This window comes from Sinohyriopsis cumingii, chromosome 4 (genome assembly GCF_028554795.1).
Source record: "Sinohyriopsis cumingii isolate HCF-2022 chromosome 4, ASM2855479v2, whole genome shotgun sequence".
Lineage (NCBI taxonomy): Eukaryota > Metazoa > Mollusca > Bivalvia > Unionida > Unionidae > Sinohyriopsis > Sinohyriopsis cumingii.
In genome coordinates, this window is record NC_142964.1 from 126,820,802 (window position 1) to 126,833,119 (window position 12,318).

At 37.9% G+C, this 12,318-nt stretch overlaps 1 pseudogene; it reads left to right on the plus strand.

Annotated features, from left to right (window-relative positions):
• The first annotated feature begins 9,764 nt into the window (after nucleotides 1–9,764).
• Nucleotides 9,765–11,815, plus strand: LOC149802068 (leukocyte elastase inhibitor-like; annotated as a pseudogene).
• The last annotated feature ends 503 nt before the right edge of the window (nucleotides 11,816–12,318 follow it).

The following is a 12,318-nucleotide window of genomic DNA, read 5'->3' on the forward strand; positions in this document are numbered from 1 at the left end:
GTTTGCTCGGGTATGTGTTTGGTTTGTAGACAAAAAGTCAGTTTTGGGTAGTAGGGTGTTTGGATGGAAATAGAAAAAGAGGCTGGATAGTGTATGTAGTGTGTTGGATTGTATCTCTATATTTTTACTTTCCTTCTAGTGGTGCCCCTAACTGCCTCCAGCATGTTAACCTATGGCATAATGCTGATTCCCACTCGACCCTAAGAGTTGAAAAATGTATAGGGCTCATGGGAAATTTAACATTGGGAAGGATTTTCCATCGTGCCCCAAAGTGACTTCCGCATGTTAACCTGCAATGTAATGTTAATTCGCATTATGCCCCCCAACCTCGACACCAGCATGTTAACCTAAGGACAATTTTGGCATAGGGTTTCCCTTGTGTACCTACTGCGACTAGTATTGAGGTCAACTCTGACAATGTAATAATATGGCCCCAATTAAAGTCAGTCACTTATAATGTTATCTATATTTAATTTGATTTGTTCGTTATTTTTTTCTGATTCAGTATATGCCGTTGATAATTGTATTTTTGACTTGACCTTGTCCAAAATCAAGTTCTTTTTCTTCCTGAACTGAATCATTTTTTTCTTCTTGTATTCTGTAAACAAATAGTTTCCTATGAGTATGGATTATCTATTAGGAATATTATCGTGGCCTGAGTCAAGGACATTGGGTTTATCACATTTTACATTCAAATTACAAATAACATTTTATCTTATAAACATTAGAAACCTTCTAGAAGGTCATTTTCCTCTAAGTAATTGTGTTTTATTTTAATAACAAATGCTAATTATGACATGAGGAAAAACTGAGTACCATAGAATCTTGTTTTTCTAGAAATTATTCATTCGTGCTTTAAGATCTGAGAGAATCTTTGTATTATTGCAATGCGCAGTAGCTAATCTGGGTTGTAATTTTATTTATTCAGATTATTTATTCACTTGAAATACAACTGATAATAAAAAAATAACATTCTTGGAAATAGAGACTTGAATATTTAGTGACATTTCAAATATGGATTTATTCTTGGAGTGTAGTATTGTTATCCAACAAAAGAATGTTGGAACATCACCACTACACGGACCATCACAGGCAGATCAACAATTCAGCATTAGATTTAATTTGGATTTCCACTAGAGTTTATTCGGAACTTTAATCATTAGGATTTGTGTCTGTAGCCTTGAACGTGTATTATCGCGGTACTTAATGTCGTTATCTGTATATATTAAAACCGTTCTGTTATTGCTGCATTGTTAAAAAAAGGAAAGCGTCTCTGACTTTCCCTCTATTATTCCTATATTAAAAAAATCTCTGTCAGTCCAATCGCGTGAATGTAAATAAAACAGCATATGGCGTCTGATCCAGATTATCGTACGATGGGGGAACAACTCTATATTATCGCGGTATTTACCTAACTTAAGTATAGTAGCATGCAGATATTATAATAAACATAAACTTCAATTTAGTGATAAGATTGAATGTCCACGCTTTAACTGGCTGAATATTACAAACAAAATAAAGGATCCAGTGACTAAACTGAATACACTAATGTCAGTTAAGTTGAAATGTTAACAAATATATATATATATATATATATATATATATATATATATATATATATATATATATATATATATATATATATATATATTATTTGCAATGTGGACCAAAAAAATCTATATATACAAATGAATATTTTATTAATATTATTATTAATACTGAAATATTACTGATTTAAAAATAGTTTAGCTATTATTGCTTTCCTATTGATGTCGGATTAATAGGATCATATGTCTTATCAATTTTCTATCTTGAAATGAAGTTCCAAGCGTAACCTTGTAAGGACACGTATCTGACCATCAGTATATGGCCTATAATCATCAAACATCAGACGATACACTGAATATATTTCGTAATCAAAGTCAATGCAGGTTTCGCAAATTCAACTGGAGTTTTGTATATGATGGTCAACGTAATTGCATGCACTTTAAAAAAAAAGTGATGTTCATTCTTTTTCATCGTAAACTGTTAAAAAAAATGTTGACTTTTTAGAGGAAATTGTGCTATAAGATATATGCGTCCTTACTGGCTACAGCTTTACACATGTAAACAGCCGCTAGACGGCGCGTGTCAAAAATTAATCGGAAAACCCCGTTTATCGCGATAATATAGACCCGCCATAATACAGTATTGGAGTATAATTCTAGGATTACTTGGGATTTAATTCGCAATGCTGTAAGTTTCTTTTTTACATCTTGACTTTGTATTCTAAGGAAATAAATTATTTGTTGAACTTACAAATCCTGTTGCTTCTCACTCTTTTCTATTACTTGTTTCAAGATCATAGAGTAGTATTAAAAAATTGGGGACTTCTCCGGGATAAGAATTCATCTAAAATGTTTCAGAAAGGTTTTTTTTTTTTTTTTTTTTTTTATAAAAAAATTGAATTCACCTTGTTTTGGATTGTTCTAAGTTACAGGTATTATTTCCCATTTTAGAAATCTTTAGTGAAATCAAAAAGCTTTTTCAAAAGTCATCTAAAGTGGATAACTTTATATCACATACTATCCAGGAACGGCTAGACTCCTTGTAAAAGGATGAATCGCTCCAGCTTGCCAAAAAATATGATCTTTTTGAGGCAATGGCTTCTTTAACAAAGCAAGAAATACAAAAATATTTTGGTCGAATATTTGGTGGTAAAGAATGTTTTGGATAAAAGTACTTTAGATTTGCTTGTTGATCGCCATCTGTCTCTAACTTAAAAGTTATGGAACTGAAATAAAAATACAAGAATGAAATAGTGTTAAGAAAGCGTGAGCTTCAGGAAAGACAATTGCAATTAGAAAATGAGGAAAGAGCAGCGAGGAAAATGCAAAGAGAAAGAGAAAAGGAAGAAAGGGAATTTCAGCTTAAAGGAAAATAATTACAACTGACAAACGAAATTCACTTCCCCACTTTACGTGCAAGTTCAAGTTTTAATGTTACTAAGAAGATAAGGCTAGTACCCCATTTTAAGGAAAAAGGAAGGAGATATGTATTTTCCTCATTTTGAAAACATTGTAGAAAATTTGATCTGGCCATGGTAAAATTGGGCTCTGTTATTGCAAGTGCACATTTTGGCAAAGCTCGTGACATCTACAATTCTCTATCAGGGCAGCAGAGTGCTTATTACGATATGGTTAAGGAATGTATCTTGAAGGGTTATAAGTTGGTACCTGAGGCTTATCTACAAACGTTTAGGGACTATAAATAGTAACTGGATGGGGCTGAGGCCATGTAGGTCGAGACAGGATGATATTATACCCATTGGGATTCTTCCATCGTCATCATGGTAGGTGCCATAGCAAACGGATCCACTTCTGACTTAGAACCTTCCAAAGAATATCGGTAAATCAGTTTTTTTTTTAAATAATCAAATACGTCTAATTCTCTGGCAGTTCTTCTGTTTTAGTCTTTCTTGCAACGTATTTATGAGTGTTGATAGTTTTCGACGTCTCGATCGGCCGTGTCTTTGCTGTGGCGTGAATGAGGAACAAATGTCTGGTCATCAGAGTGCAGCGCACTTATAGGAGTTTCTCGGTGAGCCAAAAGGTCTTTTCCACTTTGAAGCAACGCATTTGTACATGCTTTCAAGAAGTTTGGATTTTGTTTGTTGATGATGTGATTTTGGAGGAATTCATTTCCGTTCTTGAAAGCGGCATCTTTCAGAGCACACACTCCTGGCATCGGTTTTAAGACGGGAGCTACCGAACGAAACGCAAATTCGAGCAAATCTCCTAAATCATATCCTTAATGTCGAGCGACTATTTGGTCCAAGATACATGACTTACAAGCCGGTAGAGAATCGTTCTCGAAAATGTAGAAAAATGGAGAATGGAAAATTTTGCCCTATATCTCCTTTTATACGAACGTTGACAATGTCGAAATACGACGCACTGACAGGCAAATAATGAGAACATAAAAATTCACGGTGAAGATGATATGTGTTTCCACCCTCATCGTAAGCAGCCACGAGAGAATCCGCTTTGAAAAGAATGACTCTCAGTAACTGCGCGGCTGTGTTTCCTACCACATTATACTACACCACATCGGAGTACACAAAGATCAAAATCAGTCCTTCGTTCAGTTCCACGGGATAACGAAAATACTTGTAAGGGCGATCTTTGTTGTTCACGTGTATGGAATTTGGGGTCATTTTAACGTGTACTTTTGTCCAGGGCTTTGTCAAACTGAGCGTCGAAGATAGAGGCAATCGTTTCTACTAGATATTGAGCACAAAAATAATAGCCTTCAGGAATTGCGATGATATAGATGATCAGTTAAAAATTGGATCGCGCTGTTCGTTTTAGATTTGTAAAAACCGGGATCGTTTGCATTCACGTATTCTTGTACTTGTTCGTTCAGGATCTCAACGATAAACCTCGTTTGATGTGCAATGACATTTTAGACTTGTGTGGGATGAATGATTTCTGCCACAGCGATTTCCCAAATGCGCTTCGTGATCCATTTGGATACCCTGAGGTAATTTGGCCAATTGAAAAACAGTACAAGGTGTTGTCCGGAAACACATCTATGGAACTGTCACTGGGTAAAGTTAAGTAAAATTGGTTAATATTAATTCGAGTGTTCTGCTTTCCGATGAGCTACTCAGGGTCAAAGGAGAAAGATCTTCCAAAGGTTCCAAAAAAGGACTGTTGGTATTGTTTTGGGATGACTGCCGCTGGTCGGAAGGTTCCCGTTGCTTTTTGATTAGTTCAGGGAAGGATGCGGTAGAAGGCAACCGATGCAACTGTTGAGTAAAATAGCCTACAGTTATTCGTCTCCTTGTTGCAAACTCAGGTCGGCGATGGGGGCTACGATGCCACAATACGTCACAAACATTTGGCAGAAAAAGACGATTTGCATTTTAAGCACATGTTTCCCGCATCATACCAACAAGGGGCGCTCATGTATATCTGGAAGAGAAGAACCAAGTTGCGGTCGCTGCTGCTGTGTTGAACGGCATGATGGTCACTTCTTTTTATAGTCGATGAATTGCGAACCGTCGATCCTAGAATCTAAACTCGGGCAATATCCTTTCCAACGCGCTTTCACTTCTTTGACTTGTAGTTTGTCTACTTTACGGGTTCTTCTATTGAGAATGCTTTCAATGTCATCCACATCATCTTCTTTTTGGTCACTCTGGTAACTCGGGGAAGTAGAAAGTTCCTTTAAACTCTTCGACGTTCATATCGTCCAATTTATAGACGGGAGGATTGCGTTCACACACTCATCCAGTGACACGAAACAATTCGTTGGTCTAGTTCGGTCAATAACCTTTGTTGAGGGTGCGTTTGGTTTTTCAATGCGCACCGGATCTCCCGTCGTTTACAGACCCCGATGGAAACATTGGTTGTCAGCTTTGATCAAACGCGGTACGACGTCGATGTACTTGAGGATGTGTTGATACGTAAACGTTTTCTACATGCGTTCTTTTAAAGTGCGTCGAAAACGTTCCACATGATGGCTTTGGTTTCGGGATTCTCGGTGGTGATAAAGTAGAGGTCTCCTTTCTTCAAGACTTTTGGGAAACCTTGGTTCAGAATTGTGGTGCCTTTGTCAGTTTGCCATTTGAGAGTATGTTGACAGCTTTATTTCAACACCAGTTTTATGGCTTGTACTAACTCGGTCATCGTTTTGAAATTCAAATGCACGACCCAGGGAAATTTGGAAAAGACGTAAATGACACACACAAAAAATATTTGTAGCCGCGATCGTAGGTGCCCAAATGAGAGACATCAGATAAATCAGTTTGCCATTGATGATCTTCACCCTCCACTTTGGTTCAACATCTGGAAAATGTTCGTCGTGTGTTTGTGCAACGTGTATGCGGCTTTTTTTTTGTAATCATTGATGCGCCTGGGGTAAGCGTACACGTTTCAGTGGAACTTCTGTTACCACGATATAATGTATAACTCCTGCGTAACCCACATGATGGGCAGGATTGTAGCAATTGCTGACTAAAAGATTCTCCATAAAGACTCTCTTCAATAAGTCAACGACTTTTCACTGATGCTACTTTTGGTTTCGTGGCTCATGGAGTCTGCTTGACATGTCCGACGTACCATAAAAGCTGGAGCCGAGGGTTTTGGTGGTGGCAAAGGATTACTTTTTTTTTGTTTCACTTCTGGCTTCCCTTCTTTCCTTTTCTTTTCTGTGGAAGACGGTGTCGACATCATCTTTTTAACGCAGGCTTTGAGGTGTTCTCGCTGGATGTGGGGGTGGGGGTGGGATGGAGCCAACAATGACGTTGTAATCTTAGTAGGGTTGGCAGCAGACGACGCTGAAAAATGTCTCGTGCGGCTTCTTCCTCTGGCATCTTTGTGGCCGCGTCTCTCTTGATCGCTGAGAATTTTGGTTGTGATTGGCTACGTTTAGTTCTTTCGACTCAAGGTTTCTGGTGAATGAGTTCAAGACGTTGCAATATTTGACAGTACCGTTGCGATTTTTCCCTTTCTGACAAATCGGTGCGATCCATCAACGACTTTAATTTGTGTTGTAACTGTGACATCTGGGCCAGTTTAGGATTATGAGGTAAATGAGGGGTCCGTTGTTCTTGCCAACAATGGAATTCCATCCATCGCTTGCAGGGCATTAAAGTCAGCTTTCGTCCTTGTATGAGATTCCAAAGTACACACGTGAGGCCTTTCCAGACGGAGTCCTTTTTACCTTTTTCTTCCTCCTTATTTGTTTGACGCTGGCTTAAAGTTGTCCGATAAGCCCTGCAAACAAAGGAGCAGGTATTCCTATGAACAAGGGCCATGTCAGCATGAGTGCACCAACATCTTTTTCTTGACCGATAGGTATTTTCTTTTAGACCATTTTGGCGAAGAACGTTTCGATGTTTTTCAAAAAGTTCTTTCTGGTGCTTGGACAAACCTGCCGTTCATACACCGTATTAATGAATGCTTTAGAGGCTGTTTGCATGCGTTGCTTTCGCATGCGCGGGTAGGATTTCGACAGTACTGAGAACACGTGCGAATGTTTGGCTAAGCAAGGGGACTGTCAAATCCGTTTTCTTTTTATAGCAGGAGATTTGTAGTGATGTGCACTTATTTGTGATGACATATTATTTCTTTCAAGGCAAAAAGTCACTCAAGCTAATTGTCTGGCACATGTCTTTTTATCATGGAATGCGTCTCCACTGAGTGTCGATACGTAGTATCATCTTCATGATGGGTATCACTCGACGTTGATGGGTTCGCAGCGGACTAAATGGTGACAGTTCTTGCTTCGTTAAGTTCATAAACTTTGTAACATTCCCGATCTCTCTTGGACTTTCGATCTAGAGGGAATGGAACTATTTACGCCTGCCGCTTCCCCTAAAGAAGATATCGTTTGTCGTCGGAGAAGTTCCTTGAGAAACGGATTTCAAGTTTTTCATCAAATTTGGAAAGACTTGTGTCAAATCGGTTTTAGTCGGCATAAAGAGCAACGGCGAAGTCGAAGAAGCTCCTAAAGACATGGTCATTGAGGGTCGTGGTTTGGAGGAGTAGGGTAGCATTCGGACATCACTAACTCTCTTTCTGTATGAAGCTAGTTTCTTAGGACTTTTCTTTTTCTTAGGACTTTTCTGGGGAAAGAGTTTAAGATTTGACCGTACCGTTGTGATTTTTACGTTTCTGACAAATCGATGCGATCCATAAATGATTGTAATTTGTGTTGTAACTGTGAAATCTCGGTCCGATTAGAATTTGGAGGTAATAGATGGGTACGCTGTTCTTGCCAACGTCGGAATTCCATCAATCGTTTGTAGGACACTAAAGTCAGTTATCGTCCTTCCATGAGATTCCAAAGTACACGAAAGAGGTCTTTCCAGATACGGAGTCCATTTCATCATCTTCTTCCTCCTTATATTTTGTGCCTTTTTTGTAACGTGTCCAGTAAGTCGTCTACAGAAACGAGGAGCCACTCTTTTAGGCAAATGTCCTATCAGCATATGTGTGTGTGTGTGTGTGTGTGTGTGTGTGTTTGTGTGTGTGAAATACAACTGTATGTATATATGTACATAATGTTTGCTAATATGTAATGTAAATATGAATGTGTATGCACATATAAGTATATATCTCTGATATTGACTGAATGCTGAATGTACATGTCATAAATTTGATTTTATTGGCTGAGTCAAATGTAATATGAATTTATGTAGCAAACGTATATGTATATATTTCCTTGTGGTTAATTCACTGAATGGAAATACAGACCGTTTTCTTCCTCATGCCTGTACAGCTAGAGGCCTGCGCTGTAAATGTACCTTGAATGTGTTTGGATTCTGCTTGGACTCTAAGAGTTTTGTCATCATGCCCGTTTGTTGTAAAGAGTTGTAACAGTTATAATAGTGAATTAATTAATGGATAGGCAGACAAAACAGCAAACTAGCTGCTCACTCATTAGATAGATTGAAGACAGATAACGGACAAATAAAGCTGTATCAAAATTTCTGGTAAATAGATATGGCTATTAATGATCTAATTTACATGGGGGTGATATGATATATGTTCAACGCACAGATAATGATCACTGAGTTGTACTCGCATTCACATTCGGAACCATCTGTGTTTTTTTTCTCCATTAGATTACTTTCATCTTTTATTGATTTTAAGTGTACTCCAACGCTGAATTATCGTGGGCTCTATCATATCGCGGCAAGCTGGGTTTTCCGACTAATTTTGGACACGCGCCGTCTAGCGGTTGTTTACAGACGTAATGCTGTGACCAGTAAGGACGCTAATGTATTAAAGCACTATTTCCTCTAAAATGTCAAAGTCTTTTACAAATTTACATTTTTTTTGTAAAGTGCATGAAATTGAATTGATCCTCATATACGGAACTCCAGTCAAACGTCCTATACCTGCATTGGCTTTGATTACGAAATATACTCAGCGATGTTTGATATGATTATAGGTCATATGCCTATGGTGACGTACATGTTCTTACAACGTTAAGCTGGAGTTTCATTCTATGATAGCCAGTATTTACTAAAGTTGCCAAAATGTTGCTTATGATCATACTTATCGTACATAAATAGGAATTCAATAATATTTAAACTTTCTTGAAATCAGTAATATTTAAATAATAATAATAATAATAATAATAATAATAATAATAATAATAATAATAATAACAATAATGTTGTTGTAGGGTTTAACGCCATTTTTCAGCACACAATAGGCTATACATGGCAGCCAGTATTAATGGTGGAGGAAGAACTTGGAAAAAACCCCGGAAAGAACCACCGACCCACGAGAAGCTACCGGCAAGCTTTCTCACATACCGACATTAGTCGAATCCAAGGCTTGAACGCACGCAGACAGATGTGAGATGGCAGTGATCCGTAAAGGAGAGCACCACTCGGGGCCCCAAAAATAATAATAATAATAATAATAATAATAATTTTATATATTGATATTTCTTTGCCCACAATGCATTCAAAATTCATATAAAGTTAAATAAAATAAATTTTTAATTTGTAATGTTGTTATTCATGGATTTCCACTTTAATTACATTTGTGTGTTCGATCTAATCATTGTATCCTTTCGTTTCATGTGGATATATTCTGCCAGTGCAAGCGTGGACATTCCTTCTCATATGTAAGTTACATTTTATGTTTATTATAATATGTGCGTGTTACCATTCCTAAGTTAGGTCAATACCGGGTAATATAGAGTTGTTCCCCCATGGTACATCAATCTGGGTCAGCCACCATATACACTACCGTTTTATTTACATTTACGGCTTCGATTGACAATTTAAAAAGAAATAGAAGGAGGAAAAGTCATTAAAACTTTACAAATTGTAATTATCAACAATACCAAAACAGTTCCAATATGTACCGATAAGAACATTAAGTACCGCGATATTACAGCGTTTTAGGCTGGACGTATATGATCACACTTACAACCGCGAGCGTAAAATTCTAGTTGTGTGACTCAGACACATGTACATATCACCGTAATAACTAGTGAGCATGACTGGCTGGAGTAAGCTGTACATAAACCAAGGAAGATAGGAGACGGGGGAACACAAATAGTTAAAGGCTGATGGATAGACACTACACATCTCTGACTAAACTAAATGCCGAACGGAACTTGAATTATTGAACTATCACTAAAGAATGTGGCTTCTTTGTGATGCATGAAGTATGACGAGTACCATATAACAGGTGAAGCTGAAGCATATCCTGATAGTAATAGGGTGTTTTCTCTTAAAGTATCGAGATATTATTATTCATCACTGTGAGACGGACGATTTATTCTGGTGGAGCAGAACATATACTGCTTAGTATTGTCAACTCTTGTGCGGATATATGCAAAACCAAAATGGCCCAATCGAAGCAGGACACTACAGATCTGCCATCTCGACGTTTAAATGATGGTCCTACGGCTTTTTCCTTGAACCTGTACAAATTGTTCATGGAGGGCAAGGAAATCATTTTTCTGTCCCCTTACAGCGTGTGTGCAGCCATTTTGCAGGGTCATTTCTGGGCCAATGGAGACTCTGAAATTCAAATAAAGAAAGCTTTTGGGCGGGACCAGATGGAGGTAGATCTGGTACACAAAGAATTCCAAAAGATTAGAAAACTTCTGAATGCAAAAACTGCTGATAACACGATTGCTGATGGCGCGTCAGAAACGTCCCGACTTCGTGTAAATACCTGGGTTGAAGAACAGACTCGCGACAAGATCAAAGATGATTTGCTTCCGGCTGGTAGCAATAATTCTCTGACTGTGCGGTCCTGGTGAATGCCGTGTACATCAAGGGAGACTGTGACTCCAAATTGGACCTAAAAGAACCGATAAAAATGAATTCCATATTTCTAAGACTGAGACTGTGAAAGTTGATATGAATCAGGCTAGGAAGAAATATTGCTTCCTTACAAATGACAAGCGGAAGTACTCAGTTCTTATGTTATCGTATAAGGACGGGAATCTTTCAGTGGTGAATGTGCTTCCATACGAAACAGATGGGCTGAAGGGTGTTGAGAAGGCTCTTACTGCGCATGCACATAGTTCTTCTGTAAAGATCTGGCACATGGTGGCAGGCCTGAGACCATCATAGTGCTTCCAAAGTTCAAGATGGACGTCACGTATGAGCTGACTAAGACATTACAAAAGCTCCACATACCCGATATTCTACAGTAAAAAAAGCAGATTTTGGAGCCATGTTGGATGGCCATCCAGATGTGTTCATCAGCGACGTCATCCACAAGACATTCATCGATGTGAACGAGTAAGGGACAGAAGCTGCTGTAGCCACTGGTATAATGATGATAGAACGTATGGTGATGCCGTTGCCTCCAGAAAAATTGATTGCCGATCACCCATTCCTGTTTCTCATACGGGACAATGACACGGGGACAATTCTTTTTATTGGGCGCTACGCATTCATTCAGTGGAGTGAATAAAAACTATTTTCCCCCAGCGGTCAATAAACATAGATACATTATGACCAAGAAATTTGATCTGCCGCTTTGTCATTTGGTTGGTCTAGTGGTAGCCGCTTGTCAGGCATGAGTAATGAAGGTTCAAATCCCTAATTTATCTTTAATATTACAGTGCTGCTTTTGGTATATGTGGAGGTTTTTTTGCCTCGAGGTAGGACAGAATTATGCTACTACTGATATTTTCTGTGCAAATATACACATTACAGCATCATCTAACCAATCAACAGCTGATATTATTTCATGGGATATCTGCTACTTCAGTCTCTTATAAATATTTCTAGCCGATAAGTTTAAGCATTAAATATTAAAATTTGTTTATTCTGATTAAATAACGGATATATTTAATCTCATGGGTGAAAACCTAAAATATTTTAAATACTGAGACAATAATGGGTATTATTCATACTGATTTTCCGTAACTAATTTATTTGGTCCAAGTGAAGAGTGCATCTTTCAACTTTCATGGTTTTCACTCACATTTGTATCAGGTTTTATGCCAGCCTGTCCTTTGTTCAGCGTACTTTAACGTTGCCCGAAATAACCATGATTATGTTTAGGTACCTTCAGCTGCATGTAATAATAATTTTTAGATCACTTTTCAAGCATGGTATGACTGTAGTAGAATATAAATGTAGAATATATTTTCACATCCAGAGGTAGGTAACACAGGTACAGTGTGTGTGTGTGTGTGTGTGTGTGTGTGTGTGTGTGAGAGAGAGAGAGAGAGAAAGAGAGAGAGTCAAGAAGACAAAAATGGCCAAGAAGAGCTAGAAGTTTTCTTTTTAACTTCTGAAATAAAGCAAAACCATGTACTCTGTATTCCAAATTACACCCA